Source organism: Pinus tabuliformis, chromosome 1_2, assembly GCF_031772625.1.
Source record: "Pinus tabuliformis cultivar Carrire ecotype Pingquan chromosome 1_2, CPIR1, whole genome shotgun sequence".
NCBI classification, from domain to species: domain Eukaryota; kingdom Viridiplantae; phylum Streptophyta; class Pinopsida; order Pinales; family Pinaceae; genus Pinus; species Pinus tabuliformis.
Genome location: NC_142298.1, coordinates 1,156,007,192 through 1,156,029,410, shown reverse-complemented (window position 1 = coordinate 1,156,029,410; position 22,219 = coordinate 1,156,007,192).

Here is a 22,219-nt window from a genome sequence, read left to right as displayed (position 1 = left end):
GAGATTAATCATCACAAATAAATTCCAAGTCCAAAAGAATCAATTACTAAGTTCATAGATGAACAAGGCTGTTTTAGAGCTTGATTGCAATCAAGTTACTTATATAGGAATACACATTCCTTTCCATACAAATAACTAGCAACTGGTGTTTAATATGGTTTTGAATCAGAGATAGCTCATAAGTTAACCATTTAATTGAATCATATTCAAAATAACAAGACTAATCATGAACAGTATGCCATCAATATGTGTAAACACAAATTACATTTATATTCATGCCAATAGTGAAACCCTAGTTCAAAACACCTCAAAACAAAAGGAAAATAAATTAGAAATCAAAGGCCTCCTCTTGAACCAAACAATCCTCTTTATTCATAATAAGTGAAAATTGTTCCTTCCAAAACCAAAAGCCCCTTCTCCTCTTCGAAGGCAATATTTATGCACAAGCCCTTGACTCTAGGTCTACCCTACCTATTCATCTTCCCCACTGTTTTCGATATGCAAATTGAGTATACAGAGATAAGACTGTCAGCGTAACCATTGACGCGTAGAAAGCATATCCACTGGTGCGATTCGTTTCATGAGGAAGTGAACAGATGTTGGCAAAAGGGGTGACTATGTGTCACCTTCCCATGATGAAAACTGGGACAACTTTGCTTTCGGAATGTATAGCCAACGCGTGGGGTTCTGACCCAGAACGCTTGAGGCGAGACCATCAAACACAACACTTCTGCATACATGGCTCTTCGAATCCACTCCTGCATCCTTTACTTCTCACCTGCAGAGATAGCTATCATTAGTTTTATGATTGTGAACAATATAACAGAAATATTCACATAAAACACAAACGCTGCCTTCATTAACTTTTATAAATTACAAGAACAAGTGTGAAAAGGATTTACGCCTAAAACACAGTCAATACACAATTTCCCGCTCAAACCATAGGCTTGGCATGGTTATCGAGGGCTTCTTTTCATCGCAATCGGGTATCAGCCCCGCCGCGGGTCGCAGTATCGTTGCCTTCCACTTCCCGGATATGCAATTACACTATCAGGACTCCACAGGCCTGCGTTCTACACTGAAAACTTGATCCCTTTGTTATTTCAGAAAATTTGGAAAACATGGGAAAACGAAGAAAATCTGGCCCCGATCGCTCAAGCCGGACATCAAATGTTATACATTGGAGTCTATAAATATCATCAGGTCCAACATATCGCATATCACAATATACACAAGCCTGGGGTTCCACCGATTGCGATATGCGACAGGGCTTCGGACTCAAAATATATATATCATATTTGATAGCTCGGTGGGTCCGCCATATCGTTGCGCGTATTGTGTATAAGGCCCGGGCTCCACCGATATGCGATATGCGATTGGGAAGCCGGACCCGATAATGTATACAATGCGGTTAATAATGTTGTCGGGTCCGGAGGCCAGTGGCACGCCATATATATATAAAAACCTTGGACCTTGGCCGATTGCGATATGCGATGGGGTTTCAGACTCGACATATATATATATATATATATATATATATATATATATATATATATATATATATATATATATATATATATATATATATATATATATATATATATATATATATATATATATATATTTTGGTTTATAATGTCATCAAGTCCGATGCCTTATGGCATGCATTACATGCCCAGATTGAATGCGATAAGCGAAAGAGGGAGGATATATGCATGTTTTGAGCATTTCTGCTATGAAAGGCCACAATGGGAATAATGATGTGATGAGGGTTTTGAGGGGTTAAACAAATCCTGATGAACATAGGAATGAAGGGCTTAAGCGAGGGATTTGTTAAAGGGCTTTACCCATTTGTGAGTGGAATATTTGGCTCTTCATAGAGTTAAAATCACTGGGATTAAACAGATCATTCGGAGAGATGAAAGATCAGACTTATAGGGGACCCATTAAAACTTGCTATGAGGGCAAGTTTTAATAGGGTGGTGGTTGTAGCCACAAAAAATTGTGAACCACTGGGTGAACTAGTTATCTCTGTTTCCAAATAAGCCTTGGATCAATAACACATCAAGGTATTAAGATAAACTTGAAATGCAAACTGTACAGATGGACAGGCATGGGTTCCACTTCAACATTGATTTCTTTAGGTGGGATAAAGACAAATAGCTTGTACTGACTGATAGAGTTTTGACAGACATTCTCCAATGGTAGTATTATCAGATTTATTGACCTTCCTTTACTTGTTTCCACTTTCAAAATCCTTTTAGGGACGTCACATGTCTATCCATACCTGTTTAGGTGTGTACCTCAGCTCTTTATTGCTTATCAAACTTGATGTAGACATGTTTATCTTTCACTTTGTATGAGAATTTCAGTATTATATTTTCATTGATTGAATGGGGCGCAGCCATGGATCATGCCATATTTTTAAACCGCTTAAGCAAGTTTGGACTTGTTGTGTCAACCAGTACTCTGAGTCCAGCAATAGTCCTTACTCTAACCGACTTCCCAAACAACATGTCCTTTCATATTGGCACAAGGACTTGACATTTCATTTCTTTTTAGATAAGTCCTTCCAGTTTGAGGCACAAGGACTAGAGCACAATTGGATTTGCCACAGGGTATATGATTGTGAGCTTAGCCCATGAAAGGAGGTTTACTTGTGAGTAACAGGTATCAGACAATTTAGTGGGGTGGATGGGACCAATGGAGAATGACTATAAACCTTATAGGCAAGTATATGCTAGGTCTGAGTGGGATTTATTCAAAATGCAATGTTCCTCCATGCCAGTGCAGCTGTAGTTACACATTTTTTGTTTTATAAAGATGCCCCTACATGCTCCAGATATCCATGTTATCAACATATCTCACATAGTTCCCAACAGATGCCAATGAGGGGTTTCGGTTTGCATTCCACTGATTATTTTCAAGTGCTCATGGGCTGATAGAAGGTTTGTTTGATTTGTAGGGAAATGATGGATTAAGGAACAATAGAATCATTAGCAGGTTAATGAGGAAGGGAAAGGCCAAAAGTGGTGAATGAGGGAAAATCTGAAAGGTAGAATGAGACTGGAGGACCAAAATTAGCTGGATGAAAAGGACTGTGATTCAAAACAACAGGAAAAAATACTTTTCATACAACAAAAAGAAATGAAAAAAATACAGCTAAACTAATAGCAAAATAAAATGAACTCTAACCTACTTAGGAGGTAACCACCATGCGGTGGCTACTGGAAGTATCTCTTCAAATGTTGGCCATTAACAGGGAGATTTTCAGTCTCTCCGTGTAAAGTTTTCAACCTATAAGTCCCTTGACCAATTTTTTCAACAACTTGGAATGGACCCAGCCATAGGTGTTGGCATTTTGTGTTTTTACCCTTTGGCTCACTCTGCTTGTCCCATTTCAGGACTAGCTCCCCTACTTGGAAATATTTATCTCTTGCCATATGATGATCAAACCATTTTTTTACAATCATTTGGTGATTTTTGAATTTGATTCTGGCTCTATCCCTTAATTCCTCCAGCCTCATCAGTTGGTTGATCCTCTCTTGAAGCAAGGCTGAAGGGGTTCCTCTAGCAGCTTGGGAGAGATATAAGGAGGGAAGGGTAACGTTTGGGGGCAAGATGGCTCCCTGTCCATAGACGAGGAAGTATGGGGATTTTCCTAAGGCCACTTTAGGGGTGACCCTATCAACCCAAAGGGAATTTGTTAGGGCGTTGTACCAGTTCCTCTGGTTATCAGCGACTGACTTGCGAATTATGCAGATAAGGTTTTTATTGGAAGACTCTGAAACTTCGTTTCCCTAGGGGTAATAGTTTGTTGCATACTTTATGTGGATTGACTTATCAATAGAAAACTCAGTCAGTCTCATATATGAAAAGTAAGAAGCTTTATAAAAAATGAGAGCATCAGGGATGCCATACCTATTGATAATGAATTTCTCAATGAATGATATTACCTCATCTTCGTTCACCTTCTGGAGTGGGATGGCTTTGGTCCATCTGGTGAAGTAATCAGTCGCTGTGAGTATATACTTGTCCTGCTGTGAGGAGTTTGGAGTGATCTCGCCTATGACATCTAGGCTCCATTGCTGGAATGGTCGATAAATCATAACAAGCTTGAGGGGAAAAACGGGCCTTCTTTCTCATCCTGTGGTGGTTTGGCACACCTTGCATTTACGAGCATAGGCATGCCAATCTCTAAACACTGTGGGCCAATAATATCCGACTCTTAATATTTTGTGAGCAGTGGTCTCTCCACCATAGTGAACACTTGCTGAGCCATCGTTCATTTCTTTCAATACATGGTTGGCATCATCCTTCTCCAAACACCTTAGCCAGACTCCATCATGATTTTTTTTGTATAAGACATTGTTGGCCAAATGATACAGATTGGATTTAAATATGAGTGCTCTCCTCTGTGATGCATCCATGTGTTCAGGACATGATCCCTACACTAGATAGAAGTGTATGTCATGGTACCATGACTCAGGGTCCAAAAAGGCTTGCGGTGCTTCTCGATCATACATCAACGCTTTGTTACTCCATAAGGGCTCCTCCCTAAGTTCCATTTGTGCATATTGCATGCCCAGCGTTGCTGATTCTTCAGATGCCCCTTTTTGGTTTGTCATGGCTTCTGCTGCTAGCCTGAAAAGTCCTTGCCCTCAAACTACCTGTGTCGGCTTTATCTCCAAGTCGAACTCTTGAAGGCAATTATCCAGTTCCCTCTGTGTTCACCCATTTCTTTCTGCACGAAGAGGGTTCTTACAACAGGATGGGGAATGATGACTTTAGTCCTGGCCTTTAGTAAATAAGGGTGGAAATTTTTTATGGCCTTGAAAACTCCATAGTCCTGTTTCTCCATGTCCGGGTAGTTCAATTCTGCTTCTTGGAGATTTGAGCTCATGTAGGAAATGGGGACTTCATTGCCATCATCATTTTTTTGAGTGAGAATTGTGACATATGAAAGGTGAGAAGTAAAGTGTTGGGTCCCTATAATACTAGTGATTACCCCATTACTATTGTAGTTATACCTCTTATTTATATTGTTGTGCCCCTATTACCCCCATATTGTTATTTCTGTGCCCCATAGAATCCCTCTATTGTTATTTTTGTGGCTTTATATTATTATTGTGAGGTCGGCTGGATTATATTGTGACTCCTTAGACTCCTATATATAGAAAGGTGGTTTTGTCATTTGTATCATCCAATAATTGTTCATTTATGTAATGTAAAGGAGGTTTCCCCCTCGAAGAGGCTGAATTCTAAGGCGTTGATCTATCTTTTGTATCTTTTCTTGAGCTGGTTTCATAACATTTGGTATCAGAGCTTTGGATTCTAGGGTTTCGCTGCTCCAAATAGGTCATCGTAGCATTTTCGCTATAACTTTTTTTCTGTGACGTTTCAGAAGTCGCAAAAAAAAACCATTTGAAAAGAAATCGCATTGAACCTTGGGTCCAAATTTCAGAGCTTGTAACAAGATATTTGCGGAGATATGATCTGAGGAAGTTGGTCTTTTTGCAGACTCCTGAATTACATTCAAAACAGGTGACCTGGGGAAAATCTTCATAACTTTCTCTCTGGGAATCAGATTGAAATTTCATAAGAAGGTATAGAAAGAGGACGGACTGTAGTTTCTTGTATATCTTTTTCAGAACCAAAGATTGAAAATTGTACACGTGGCACTTCATACAAGTTCGCTCTTCCGGAAAGGTCTATAATCAGGTCATCTTGGGAGATTGTGCATAACTCTTTCTTGGAGAATCCAATTTGGATCAGACTGGTGGCATTGGAAAGAGGACGTAGAGAGATACTACAGGTCACAAATTCAGAACTAGATGATTGGAAAGTACAGAGATACATCAGAGGCAATATCAAGCTCCTACAAAGTGAAAAAAGGTGTGTAGACTTTTTTAAAATTTTTCATAAGCTTGGTTTGAAAATTTATTTTGAAGGAATTCAAAGGGCATAGTAGAGCATTATTATCGGTAACTGATGCCCCGAGGAAAGAAAATGAAAACACCTAGTAAGGAACCTGAAAGCTCTAGCATGACTCATGAAGAAGAGGAAGAAATGCTACATGATATATCAAAATTACAAGAACAAGTGCAACAAATGTCACGCTCACAAAAGTTAAGAGAAGCTAAGATAAATGGCGTGGAAGCTAAGATGAATGGCATGGAAGCTAAGATGGGCAATTTGAAGATAGATTTGAACACAAATTCGAAGACAGGCATGGCAAATTTGAAGACAGATTTGACAAATTTTCTACAAGAAATACTTACTAATGGTGAAAAGGTAGTAAAGGAAACTCATGATGAGAACAAAAGAAATGTTAATCATGATTCCATAGACGCTAATGTTGGATCGAAGAATCACCATATTCCAAAAATTGATATGATAAAGTTTGATGGCAAGGATCACGCCACATGGATATTACAGATGGAGCAATTCTTCGATCTCAATAATGTGCAAAACGCACAAAAGGTACGTATGGAAACTGTATATTTGGAACCAAATCAGTTTGTATGGTATCAATGGCTTTGTTCTCGTAAACAATTTATCACTTGGGCAATTTTTACGAAATAATTGATAGCACATTATGAGGATACAAAAAGCAACACTTTTTTTAGCCAATTGATAAGTCTCAAACAAAAGGGTTCAATAATGGAGCACATTGAGGAGTTCAAAAAATTGAACATAAGGGTAAAAGATATTCCAGAGGAGCATAGGATTGATGTGTTCATAGGGTCTTTAAAGGATAATATCCAACATGATGTTCACCTTTGGGAACCTGATTCATTAGAGAAGGCATTCAGGTTAGCAAGAAAAATGGAAAGCAAAATTATGGCAACTTGGAAGCATACCATCCACAACTATAAAGACGGAAGTGTTGTTGCCCCTAGTCTTCCACAACCTACAAGGTTGACACCACAACAATTGGAAGAAAAAAGAGCAAAAGGGCTTTGTTACAATTGTGATAGCAAATACACAAAAGGTCATAAGTGTGCTGAGAAGAAATTATTCTACATAGATTGTGAAGAGGAAGAAGAAAAGGAGCAAGAAAGGTCAAAAGAAGAGGATATACTCCAGGAACAAAGCCTAGATGAAGAACAAATAAATCCGACCATATCTTGTAATGCATTGGCGGGAATTACCACTCCTCAAACCATCAAGATAGAAGGACAAATCAAGAAGAAAAAGGTAATAGTGTTGATTGATTCAGGAAGCACCCACAATTTTATTCATTGTAGGGTAGCAAAAGAATTGAATTGCTTCCTATATCCAGCACCAGAGTGTCAAGTGATGATTGCAAATGGAGGAACAATAAATTTCTCTGGAAAGTGCCATAATATCAAGCTATCCATGGGAGAATATGTATTGACTAGCCCAATGCTTTCCATTCCAATGGGAGGTGCTGATGTTGTACTAGGAGTCCAATGGCTAAAATCCTTGGGTACAATAGCTTTTAATTTTCAAGAACTTTTCATGAAATTTTCCACGGAAGGAGAGGAAGTTGAATTAAGGGGTATTGTAGGGAAACCAGGAAAGATAATCAGCTCTAATGGCATGACAAAGCTTCTAAAAAAGGAGCAAAGAGGTGTAATTGCACAATTATGTTCGCTAGATGTTTCCACATTGGAATCATCTATTTCTCCAGATCTCCAAAAAGTCCTGGACAATCATTCCAAGGTATTTGAGACTCCCAAAGGTCTCCCACCTATGCGTGATCATGATCATGCTATTCATCTGATTCCAGGAAGTGTTCCTCCAAACATCAGGCCGTACAGATATCCCTATGTCCAAAAAAGTGAAATTGAACGTATGGTTGCAGAAATGCTAGAGGCTGGTATAATTCAACCAAGTCAAAGTTCTTTCTTAGCTCCAGTAGTATTGGTGCACAAGAAGGATGGATCATGGCGCATGTGTCCGGATTATAGGGAGCTCAACAAGCTCACTATTAAAGATAAGTTCCCCATTCCTGTCATTGATGAATTACTGGATGAATTGCATGGATCAATTTACTTCACCAAGTTGGATCTTCGTTCGGGATATCATCAAATCAGAATGAAGATTGAAGACATTCCGAAAGCAGCATTTAGAACTCATGAGGGTCATTATGAATTTTTGGTCATGCCTTTTGGCCTTACCAATGCACCTTCAACATTTCAAGGTTTGATGAATTCAATTTTCAAACCATTCCTTAGAAAATTTGTGTTAGTATTTTTTGATGATATACTAATCTACAGCAAGTCTTGGAAGGATCATGTTGAACATGTTGACAGGGTGCTACAACTATTGGAGGAGAAACAATTATATGCAAAAAGATCCAAATGTTTCTTTGGAGTCCAGGAGGTGGAATATTTGGGTCATATTGTATCTCATGAAGGAGTTAAGGTAGACCCTAGCAAAATTAAAGCCATTAAGGAATGGAAAATCCCCACATCCATAAAGCATCTGCGAGGATTTCTTGGGTTGACAGGGTATTATCGCAAGTTTGTTAAGAATTATGGGAGAATAGCAGCACCTCTAACAACATTATTGAAGAAAGATTCATTTTCATGGACTCCGGAAGCAACAAAGGCCTTTGAACATCTTAAAGAGGCAATGTGCCAAGCACCGGTCTTAGCTACACCGGACTTCACAAAAACCTTTATTGTGGAATGTGATGCTTCAGGAAATGGAATTGGTGCTGTTCTAATGCAAGATGAAAGACCCATTGCTTTTGAAAGTCGTCCAATCAAGGGAAAGTTTTTAAGCAAAGCTATTTATGAGAAGGAAATGTTGGCAATACTCCATGCACTTAAGAAATGGCGACCCTACCTAATGGGAAGACACTTCAAGGTAAAAACAGATCATGATAGCCTTAAATACTTTTTAGAACAAAGATTATCCTCTGAAGAGCAACAAAAGTGGGTCACAAAGATGTTGGGTTATGACTTTGAAATCATCTACAAAAAAGGGAAGCAAAATGTGGTGGCAGATGCACTCTCAAGAAAGGATGAGGATGTGGAAGCATTGTTGTGTGCCATTTCTATTATCCAACCAGATTGGATAAACGAAGCAAGGGAGGAATGGAAGAATGACGAAGAAGTGTGGGCACTTATTCGAAAGCTACAACAAGATTCCAGTACTTCTGATACATTTAGCTGGCAAAATGATTCGTTATGGTACAAAGATCGCTTATACCTCTGTAAGAATTCCCAGCTAAAACAAAAGATTCTTATGGAATTGCACACTTCTCCCTTAGGAGGGCACTCAGGATTTTTAAAAACTTACCACAGGGTTAAGAAGGAATTTTTTTGGGATGGCCTTAAATCAGATATTCAAAATTTTGTGGCGGAATGTTTGGTTTGCCAACAAAATAAAGTTGAAACAATTAAGACACCGGGTCTATTACAACCTTTATCCATTCCAAGCCAACGTTGGGAGGAGGTTTCAATGGATTTTATCACAGGTTTACCCAAGTCTGGGGGAAAGAGTGTCATCATGGTGGTAGTTGACAGACTTACCAAGTATGCACACTTTTGTGCATTATCACATCCATTTAAAGCCAGTACAGTTTCTACTACATTTATGGAAACAGTTCAAAAGCTACATGGAAACCCAAAGATTATTGTAAGTGACAGAGATCCCATTTTCACTGGAAATTTTTGGACAAAATTATTTTCTTGTCTTGGTACTCAGTTAGCTCATAGCTCATCTTATCATCCTCAATCTGATGGGCAAACTGAGATAGTAAACAAATGTTTGGAAGGATATCTTCGTTGCTTTGTATCTGATAAACAGACACAATGGGTCAAATGGTTGCCTCTGGCTGAATGGTGGTATAACACTTCCTTCCATACAGCAACAAAAATGACCCCATTTATGGCACTTTATGGGTATCAACCACCATCCATCACATCATATTTAAGAGAAAATTCTAAGGTTCAGGCAGTGGAACATCACATCAAACATCAACAACAAGTCCTCCAACTCTTAAAGGATAACCTTGTGTTGGCACAAAATAGAATGAAACAACAGGCAGATCAACATCGCAGTGAAAGAAGTTTTGATGTAGGTGATTGGGTATTCCTACGGCTACAACCATATAAGCAAATGTCCCTAAAGCAAGCTAAGAAGGATAATAAATTATCACCAAAGTATTATGGTCCGTACAAGGTGTTGCAAAAGATTGGTACTATGGCATACAAATTGGAGCTTCCTGCAGCTTCTCGATTGCACCCAGTTTTCCATGTTTCATGTTTAAAGAAGGTTATAGGCGACAAGCTCCCAATTCAAACAATACTTCCAGAACTTGATGAGGAAGGAAAAATTATATTGGAACTGGAAGCAGTCACAGAAACAAGAACTCGACAGCTACGAAATCGATCAATTTCAGAGTATCTTATCAAGTGGAAGAACTTATCCGCTGAAGATTCCACATGGGAGGATGAGAATTTTATGCAGAAGTATCCAGAACTACTCAAGCGTTGAGGACAACACTTTTTTGAAGGAGAGGGGCATGTTGGGTCCCTATAATACTAGTGATTACCCCATTACTATTGTAGTTATACCCCTTATTTATATTGTTGTGCCCCTATTACCCCCATATTGTTATTTTTGTGCACCATAGAATCCCTCTATTGTTATTTTTGTGGCTTTATATTATTATTGTTAGGTCGGTTGGATTATATTGTGACTCCTTAGACTCCTATATATAGAAAGGAGGTTTTTTCATTTGTATCATCCAATAATTGTTCATTTATGTAATGTAAAGGAGGTTTCCCCCTCGAAGAGGCTAAATTCTAAGGCGTTGATCTATCTTTTCTTGAGCTGGTTTCATAACATAAAGGTGTATAAGAAGAATTCTTTGTCGAAATATGGGCTAACCAATGCAGGAGCTTCGGCAATGGCTTCCTTGATTTGCCGAAAAGCTTTCTTGGCTTCATCGCTCCATTTATACACAACGTCTTTTTTCATCATCAGCTGCAAGGGGTGTACAATTTCTACAAAGCCTGAGACAAATTTTTAACGAAATTAATCTTCCCGAAGAAAGATTGCATGGATTTTTTATTGGCAGGGGTTTTTATTCTCATTATGGTCACTATTCTTTCAGGATCAATAACAATCCCTTCTTTAGAGAGGATATGACCCAGTAGTTTCCTCTCTGTGACTACAAATATGCTCTTTTTGGATTCCATGAAATTCCATACCTTTGGCATCTTTCTACAATATGTCTTAGCTGATAAATATGATCCCCTCTGTGATATGAATACACCGTGATGTCATCCATGTAAACCACTACTGATCTGTTCATCAACCTTCGGAAAGCTATGTCCATAGCTCTCTGGAATGTGGCACCCTCGTTAATGAGCCCAGAAGGAATTTTACGATATGCGTAGGTGCCCCATTTGGTGTGGAAGGTTGTCTTAAGATGATCCCCATGAGATACCAGTACTTGATTATATCCTGAAAACCCATCTAATAGGGACAACATTTCAGACCCAAAAATGCATTGAAGGATGTGTTCCATAGAATGGATAGGATAGTTATCCTTTTGAGATGCTTTGTTCAAGTTTCTGAAATCAATACACAGCCTGATGTCTCCATTTTTATTTCTCACTGGCACAAGCTTGGCCACCCAACGAGTGTGTCTGACCAAGAAGATGATTTTAGCATCCAACATCTTGTTCAGTTCTTTCTTCACCAATGGTTCTAGGCTTGGATGCATCTTACGCAACTTTTGTTGGTAGGTCCTGGCCTCCTTTTCCAAATGGATCACATGCTGCATAACACTGGTATCAAAGGTCTTTAGGTCTTCATATGTCCACGCAAAGACGTCCTTATAGTTTTTAAATATCTTGACAAATGCAGCCTTTTCTTGTGGAGAGCACCCAAGGCCTAGATTGACATTTTTTGGGTCTTCTTTGGTCCCAAGGTTGACCGTTTCATACTTCATGGACGAGCTATGCGTTTTGCAGTTAGTCGGTTTCTTGAATTTATCATGCAAGTCATATAAGTGCTCCATCATAAAAACTGATTTTGGAATCACATTGGGCTTATCCTTTTCCCTCTCATTCATAAGCTTGTCATGCTCCTTTTCATCAATGACTACATTCTTGAATGTCTTCTTGCAATGCAAGAACTCAAGGATTTGCTAATCTTATTCGAACACCTGCCAATTCGAAGTGCTATCAGGTACAGATGGTCTAAAAATCAATTCAACAGAACATTTATTTTTCTTCAATATAAAATTAGGCAAAAGTTTAGCAGCCATATTAGCCATCAAATCAACATCTTGGTTTTGCCCTCGAGGTATGTATGTGATATTAAAAGAATCAAAACTGTCAATTAAGTCCCATACCTCATGCTGGTATCTTACCAGGTATGGTGAATTGCAATGTATCCTTTTCCTTACCTGATCTACGATTATTTGTGAGTCACCAAAAACTTTAAGGTTTTTTACATTCATGTCAATGGCTTTCTTTAGGCCTTGTAGTAGGCCTTCATATTGCATTGTGTTGTTGGTGCATGAAAACTCCAACCAGCTGGCCATCAAATGTTTGTTCCCTTGCGGGTCAATGAGAATACTTCCAGCACCTGCACCTTCAAGGTAGTTAGAGCCATAAAAATAGAGTGTCCAGAATATAGCATCTAATGTTACATCAATTGAACTACTATCTAAGAAATTAGTCCTATCATCTACTATAGTACAAGATATTTCTTCAATTGTTTCTGCATGAAATTCTCCAAAACAGGCTTCTGTAGCATAAACATCAAAACTATAGTTCCCAAGGATGGAGTTGGTAAACATTATAGGTTCATTGGGACCATTTAGTTCCGTTATCACATACTTCATGTATCTTTCACGATCAACTCTTAGCATATCACCTTTTTCCTTCTGAGGCAGCAAGAGTTGGGACCAATCAGTTGAGAAATATCCATTGAGTTTTACTGACCAATCCATACTAAGCAACATTCTGTAGGCCTCAGGTATATCGACTACCACTATATCAATGACTTGTGTGTACTGTGGTTTAGAAGCCATCTGAATCAACACATCTTTAAATTCTCCAATTACCTTCACATTTGTCCTATCCAGTTGCATAATTCGGGTTCCAGTTTTCTTAGGTATTGCATGTAGTCTTTTAGCAATAGCATAAGGCATCACAATGGACAAGGCATCGAAATCTACTAGGAAATTGTGCACATTCATGTTGATGATTTAAAATGTGATAAGGAAAGGTGGGGTCATGGATTTTGACTTTCTCCCTATCATGGTTGCACTGACATCTTGGGGTTTTCGATTCATTTTGGATAGAATGGCTTCCATAGTTGATGGCATTTAGGCTGCAATGGAGGTGTTGATAGGTCTGGACACTGACTTCTTGGTTTGGCTGCTTGGGATGGTGGGAGTTTTAGAATTTCTCTCATTCATAGCTTTCAAGAGCAGATCTCTTTGTTGCTTTAATTTCAACAAATCAAAGTATGTGATATTAGCTTTGGATTTCTTAATATCATCCACAATATTGTAATAAATGTTATAAATAGGATAGGGCAGTGGGAGATGCATTTTCTTTTTCTAGATGGTTTGCACAAGGGGTATTCTTGGATTGACCACCAGATCTACTCTTCTCTACATGAAATTTGGGAGCAGGTGCTTTCATAGGGCGGATATCTTTCTTGGTTTGATCTACAGGATTCATCACACCTGCAAGTGGCCCTTTGCTTCGTGTGTGGATTTCATTAGTGTGGATTTCTGCCATACTGTCTCCTTGGTCATCATCATTCTCATTTGTATAGAAATCTCGTAGCACGTTGATTTGGGATTCTTCTTCGAAGGGCTCTTCTACTTGGTATTCTTCCTCATCTTCTTGTTCTGGATTTAGCTCCACTATAGGTTCTTCTTGGTTGAGGAGCGATCCGATAAGAGCCAGCTCTTCTGTGTTTAAATTCCCTTCATTGGGTGGAGCAGGCAGCGCAAGTTGACCATGCCCACCTTCTGTTTTCTTATGATAGAAAGGCTTGAAGGGCTTTCTGTTGTTATAGTCTCCTCCACTACCACTAGTACTCTCTCCATGATTCATTTTCATATCGATGACTGTTTTTGTTAGTTTCTTAATGATCCGATGCAAACCTTCCACATCTGTGGTGTCCTTGTCTTGGTTTCAATCCCTTTGTTTTCACTCCCATTATCCTTCATGGATGATTGAGAGGCTTTATTTTCTCTGGTTGTATGGTGGTATGTTGTGAGACTAAGAATTTCATTCTCGACTTTTACTGCTTCATTAATGGCACCTTGTAAGGTCTGTGCATTACTCCTTTTGACCCACATAGCAGTAGGGACAAGGAGAGTAGTGATGTAGAATTCCATGAGCACCTCTTCTGTAGGTCTGGCAGTGGCCGAGATTCTGTTGAACAAGGTGTTGAACCGGATATTAAAATCCTTAACCTTTTCTTTGGTTTCCATTTTCAAATGGGATAGTTCAAGGACTAAGGCAGCAGGGGTTTTGTCATTGCCATACTTGTCTAAAAATGCCTGTTGAAAGGCAACCCACGAGGTGATAGATTTAGTTCTCAAGCTAAAATACCAAGTGGAAGTTGCACCAGTCAGGGTAAAAGGGAATAGGCGACAAACTATATCTTCATCAGCTAACCCTAGCATGCGCACGGCTAGGAAGAACGAATTGATATGGTTTTCAACGGTGTCTCCCTGATCAGGGTCAAATTTAGGCAGTACCTTTTCTGCATTCTTAGGTAGGGGATGCTACTGCCCAGGTATCACCACGGCATCTTGAGCAATCCAAGGAGGCCGTTCTCGTAAAGGAGGTGCTGGAGGCTGATTTCCACCTGGGGGAAGGGGAAGTAGAGGTTGATTCCCACCTAGAGGAGGAACGTTAGCCATGTTATGGATATGGAGATTCTGGTCGAGGGTCTCTTCCTTAGGATTTTCCAAATTGGGCCAGGGATTGCCTTCAGATGGGGGATCCTTAGGGATTTCTTCCTAAGGAGAGTTGATACTCTGTAAGGAATCAAGCATAATATCTTCAAGCGAAGGGGCTACAGAGGTTTCTTCATTTATGTGATAGAACCTTGGCTTTCTTTTTGCTATCAATGGTAATGACTGAAAGATAGGTAGCTCTGATAGGGAACAAGTGTAAGCCCGAGTGAGTCTTCTAATTGGTTGTTCCTGAGTGACAGGATACTCCCACAGTGTCTCTTCTTCGAAATGAGGCTTTTCCGAATGAGAGGAAGGGTATTTTCGACCTTCACAATCCATGTATTAATCTTCTTGAATCCATGTGTGGCACTTATGGATGAAATCTTGAAAAGCTGTGGAAGGCAGTTCAGGCCCTCCTTTTAGTGCCAATTTGTTGACATGGCGAATGTTCTCTATGCCAACAAGGGGAACTAACCAAATTGCAAGCCTCAATTATACCTAATTTCGTTTGTAATGGCTAGTTCTGACGAGTTTTAAGGGACCTCGTGAACTGTTAAATGCATTGATAGATTGCTTCTGAGAATAAGGCTTCAATTAAATCAACAAAGTAAAACAGCCAACCACTATATATTAAATTCTATCTATACTACTTCTAGCTACTCTAATCTAGTTCTAGCTATTCTAATCTATCCTGCAAGAGCAAAATAAAAGAGATTAAATGCCACAAATAAATTCCAAGTCCAAAAGAATCAATTACTGAGTTCATAGATGAACAAGGTTGTACTAGAGTTTGATTGCAATCAGGTTACTTATATAGGAATACACATTCCTTTCCATACAAATAACTAGCAATTGGTGTTTAATATGGTTTTGAATCAGAGATAGCTCGTAAGTTAACCATGTAATTGAATCATATTCAGAATAACAAGACTAATCATGAACAATATGCCATCAATATGCATAAACACAAATCACATTTATAGTCATGCCAGTGGCGAAACCCTGGTTCAAAACACCTCAAAGCAAAAGGAAAATAAATCAAAAATCAAAGGCCTACTCTTGAACCAAACAGTCCTCTTTATTCATAATAAGTCAAAACTGTTCCTTCCAAAACCAAAAGCCCCTTCTCCTCTTCGAAGGCAATATTTATGCACAAGCCCTTGACTCTAGGTCTACCACACCTCTTCATATTCCCCACTATTTTCGATATGCAAATCGAGTATACAGAGATAAGACCATCAACTTAACCACTAACACGTAGAAAGCATATTCACTGGAGTGATTCGTTTCATGAGGAAGTGAATAGATGTTGGCAAAAGGGGTGACTATGTGTCACCTTCCCATGATGAAAACCAGGACAACTTTGCTTTTGGAATGTACAGCCAACGCGTGGGGTTTTGACCTGGAATGCTTGAGGCCAGACCTTCAAAAACAACACTTCTGCATACATGGCTCTTCGAATCCACTCCTGCGTCCTTTACTTCTCACCTGCAGAGATAGCTATAATTAGTTTTATGATTGTGAACAATATAACAGAAATATTCACATAAAACACAAACGTTGCCTTCATTAACTTTTATAAACTACGAGAACAAGTGTGAAAAGGATTTACGCCTAAAACACAGTCAACACACAATTTCCCACTCAAACCATAGGATTGGTACGGTTATCGAGGGCTTATTTTCATCGCAATTAGGTATCGGCCCCTCCGCAGGTCCCAGTACTGATGCCTTCCACTTCCCTGATGCACAATTACACTATTGGAACTCCACAGGCCCTCATTCTACACTGAAAACCCGATCCCTTTGTTATTTTGGAAAACACAGGAAAACAAGGAAAATCCCCACCCTGATTGCTCAAGCCGGACTGCAAATGTTATATATTGGAGTATATAAATATCTTCGAGTCTGGTATATCGCATATCACAATATGCACAAGCCTGGGGCTCCACCGATTGCGATATGTGATGGTGATTTGGACCTAAAATATATATATATATATATATATATATATATATATATATATATATATATATATATATATATATATATATCATATTTGATAGCTCGACGGGTCCGCCATATCACTGTGTGTATTGTATATAAGGCCCAAGCTCCGCCAATATGCGATATGTGATTGGGGAGCCAAACCCGATAATGTATACAATGCAGTGAATAATGCCGTCAGGTCCAGAGGCCAGTGGCACGCCATATATATATAAAAACATTGGACCTAGGCCGATTGCGATATGCGATGGGATTTTAGACCCGACATCTATATATATATATATATTGTGGTTTATAGTGTCGTCAGGTCTGGTGCCTTATGGCATGCATTATGTGCCCAAATTAAATAAGATAAACAAAAGAGGGAGGATATATGCATGTTTTCAACATTTCCGCTATGAAAGGCCACGACAGTAATAATGATGCAATGAGGGTTTTAAGGGGTTAAACAAATATCAATGAAAATAGGAATGAAGGTCTTAAGCGAGGGATTTGTTAAAGGTCTTTACCCATTTGTGAGTGGAAGATTTGGCTCTTCATAGAGTTAAAATCACTGGGATGAAATAGATCATTTGAAGAGATGAAAGATTGAACTTATGGGGGACCCATTAAAACTCGCCATGAGGACAAGTTTTAATAGGGTGGTGGTTGTAGCCACAACAAAACCCTAATAACATAATTCAAGAGATTTAGATATTATTTAACTCAGTTTAGGAAAATCTAACATATACCATAGTTTGAGGTTACTTTCCTGGTGTATCTCCTTCATAAGAGGAGGAAGCCAAAGGCCAACAGAGCCTTTAAAGCCATCAAGAATGACTACTCCAAATAGTTGGGGTTGTGTGAAGAGCCTTGTTTTAGGTCATCTCTCACTTATTGATATAGACATGTCAATGCCACGTCAATAGGGCCATAAAAATTAAGGTAGATTAAGCTCATAGCTAGGTCCCTATAAAGGATCTCAACAATAGGTCCTAATCTTATGGACTAGGAATTTATAAGCTTTAGGCCCCCTCTTTTCCATTTAAAAACCAATCTGCTTGATTGTCGAGACTCATAAAATACAATAAAATACTGATTAGACATGGAAGAGGATACAACCTTAGATTCCTTGTCTCCTTCTAAAATATATTTTTGAATCAAGAGAACCTAGGGATTATGAGTATCTACCAAGCACTTTATGGAAAAAAACTTAGAGGGATTGACTTCTCCCTTACAGTTTAGGGAAATGATTTTCATTTTTGGGCCCTTGATGGGGTTGATGCTCTAAGGGATGCTAATATGAATTTCCATTTACAATATAGGTATTTAGTATTCTTTTGTCGCCTAGTAAGGGAGATAAATACTTTTTGCCTCTAAGAAAGGGTTTCAACTCAAAGTCTTCAAAATATACCAAGAATTCCATAGTATTATGTCTAGGGGAAAGCTTGTGATGGGAAGGAACTTTGGGATGGGTCCTCATTTTTTTTTGGGCCGAAAATTATATTTTGGGGCAAGTTCTAAGGAAAGGGAGGTTCCTTTGGAAGGAATAGGAGAATAATGTGAGAAGGAATTCTCCATGGGAGTAGGAGCAACATGATGAGAGATAAAGTAGGGTGTAGAAATTAGAGGGGAGTGGTAAAGGATAAAAATCCTAGAAAGGTTAGATAAAAAGTCCATTAATCCATCTAGTGGGAAAGAAAGACTTTGAGCCAAGGAAGACACATAATTTAAAATATTATCAAATGAAGTGGAAAGAAATGTTGGTAAACAAGAAAACAAATTCATACTTGAGAAGTTGGTGATGGGTACTAGATATTTTGTGAGCTTTCCTTGGGAGGTTGAAGATTCCACTTCTAGTTGTTGTTACGAAAGAGCCAAAGCTACCAATATCTAGAGACTTGAGAATGGTGAATTAAGTTATGGGTCATCCCTATTTTGAGGGTATTTCAAGAACCATTTTTGGTACTTTAGGAACTAAGAGTAGTAAGGCCCTAGGTGATCCTAAGCATGAAATTTAGCACATTTAAAATGTGTCCCTTTGTATTCAATAGGTTTTATAAATGTTTGATCATCCCTTGTAACTAAAATGGAATCTACCAGTCCTTTCAATAGATTTAAACCCGCTAAAATATAGGCCATGCCCATATTGCCCATTTTTAGTTATGATGTGTCTAATTTATAAAAGAAACCCAAATTATGATCAATTTTTTGAAAAACATCCTATAACCAGAAAATTAGATGAAGGTAAAGGAGGTGGACCCATATAGGGATGACTTCCAATTTTTTCGACTAAGAATCAACGTCCACTTTCCATGTTTTCATGAAAATTTATTTCAATTAATAATGCTAACATGACAAGAGAAGTTTGTGGGAATCATCTTAAGACGTGGTCAGCCACACCATCCAACCCTTTGTGAGTAATACACAACAAGTAGTGTGACCCCGAAGACTTAAGAAATTTGTATTAGTCCACTTCTTGAAAACATCCATTTTCATCCATTTTTTGGTGAATCAACACACAACAACAACATTCTCCATATTTTGTTTGTAATTGATCTTTATGCTCTCCCCTAACATAGGGTTAGGCTCTTCAACTTTGTGCTTCACACATTTTAGAGGCTTTTGGGCAAGATCCTTGATAGGTGGTGTAATGGAAGCATTTTCTAGAAAGGAATTTTATATAATGTCATCATCGCTAAGCATGTATAGAGTAAGGAAACAATGGATAACACCAACAAAAAATGGATTAATAGAGGGTGTCACAAGGAGGGACTTAGAAGTCCTTGGAGAGGAAATACCAAGGTAGGGAGTTGGAAAGTTAGCTCTATGGTGGGAAGAGTTAATATCTACAACCATAGGATATGATCAAAATTAATTTATGGAATGGTTGTAATAGATCCATTGTTAGAGTATCTACAAGATAAAGGAATAGAATAATATGGATCATGGGAAGTATGTTATGGAACCAACTCACAAATAGATAGATTAGCGACTTAAAAACTACCTCTTCGAGGGGGAAACCTCCTTTACTTTACATAAATGAAAAACTCGTGGACGATTCAAATGAAAAATCCTCATTTATATATATAAGAGGCTAAGGGGTCACAATATAGTCATAGCCTACATAATATTAATAATGTAATGGCACAACAATAACAATAAGGGGGTTACACTAACAATAACAATAAGGGGCTACACTAGTATTATAGGGAACCAACATGCCCCTCTCCTTCAAAAATGTGTTGTCCACAAAATTTGAGTATTTATAGATGCTTCTATATGAAATTGTCATCCTCCCATGTGGAATCTTCAGTGGGTAAGTTCTTCCACTTGATGAGATACTTTGAAATTGATCGATTTTGTAGTTGTCAAGTTCTTGTTTCCATGACTGCTTCAGGTTCCAACATGATTTTTCCTTCCTAGTCAAGTTCTAGAAATATTGTTTCAATTGGGAGCTTGTCACCTATAACCTTCTTTAAGCATAAAACATGGAAAAATGGGTGCACTTGGGAAGATACAGGAAGCTCCAATTTCTATGCCATCATACCAATATTTTACAACACCTTGTAAGGACCATATTAATTTGGTAATAATTTATTATCCTTCTTAGCTTGCTTGAGGGATATTTGTTTGTATGGTTGTACCCGTAAAAATACCCAGTAACCTACATCAAAACTTATTTCGCTATGATGTTGCTCTACCTATGGTTTCATTCGATTTTGCACCAAAGTGAGGTTATCCTTTAAGAGTTGGAGAACTTGTTTTTGATGCTTGATGTGATATTCCACTGCTTGAACCTTAGAATTTTCTCTTAAAGATGATGTGACAAATGATGGATGATATCCATAAAGTGCCATAAATGGGGTCATTTTTTCTACACTATGGAAGGAAGTGTTATACCACCATTTAGCCAGAGGTAAGCACTTGACCCATTGTGTTTTCTTATCATATAAAAAGAAACGAAGATATCCTTCCAAACATTTGTTTACTATCTCAATTTTCCCATCATATTGAGGATGATAAGATGATTTATGAGCTAATTGAGTACCTAGGAAATAAAATAATTTTGTCCAAAAATTTCCAGTGAAGATGGTATCTCTGTTGCTTACAATAATATTTGGTTTTCCATGTAGCTTTTGAATTGTTTCCATAAATGTAATAGCAATTGTACAGGCTTTAAATGAATGAGATAATACACAAAAGTGTGCATACTTGGTAATTCTATCAGCTACCACCATGATGACACTCTTTCCTTCAGACTTGGGTAAACCTATCATAAAATCCCTTGAAACCTCCTCCCAATGTTGACTTGGAATGGATACATGTTGTAAGAGACCCGGGGTCTTAATTCTCTCAAATTTATTTTTTTGGAAAACCAAACATTCTGCCCTTAACTTTTGAATATCATATTTAAGGTTATCCCAAAAAAATTCCTTCTTGACCCTGTGGTAAGTTTTTAAACATCCCGAGTTCCATCCAAAGGGAGAGGTGTGCAATTCCAAAAGAATATTTTGTTTGAGTTGGGAATTCTTACAAATATATAAGCGAGATTTGTACCATAATAAATCATTTTTCTAGATAAATGTATCAGATGTGTTGGGATCTTGTTGAAACCACTAAATGAGTGTCCACACTTCTTCATTATTTTTCCATTCATCCCTTGCTTTAGTTACCCAATCTGGTTGGATAATAGAAATGGCACAAAGCAATGCTTCCACATCCTCATGCTTTCTTGATAGTGCATCTTGTAGTGTTGTTTTAATCAATCTTAATTGACTCAGACTGCAACATTAATTGTCAACCCAAGGTAGGTCTTACTATTTCAATGGAGTTCGTACAGTCTGTGCTGATACACTCCATCCAAGAATAAGAAAATGTAGAAAATTGTGAAAGATGTCGCTGATCTGGATTATTGAATCAAACCATGCGTGTAGATAAAAAAACACTCTACAGAATTAAATCACAACTCGCAGCTATAAAAATAAAGACGTGCCACACAGGAACTAACATCTACTCCAACGGGTTACTACCATTCTATTGATTAACTTAGTGTAACAACATAATATAAATGGAAACAAAAATGAATGTAATCCACGATTTGTACAGCAACAACGAGAAACCATAAATCAATTAACTAAACTAGAATGTACACTACCTATATCACTGCAATCCCTGCCAAAGAGGAGGGCCCTTCCTCCTCAACAGGGCATAGGAAGAACACAAAAGTGATTAACGAATTAGTTGAAGAATAATAACAACATCACCATGCTAATTGATATTAAAATAAACTCAGAATTACAGAAGCAGA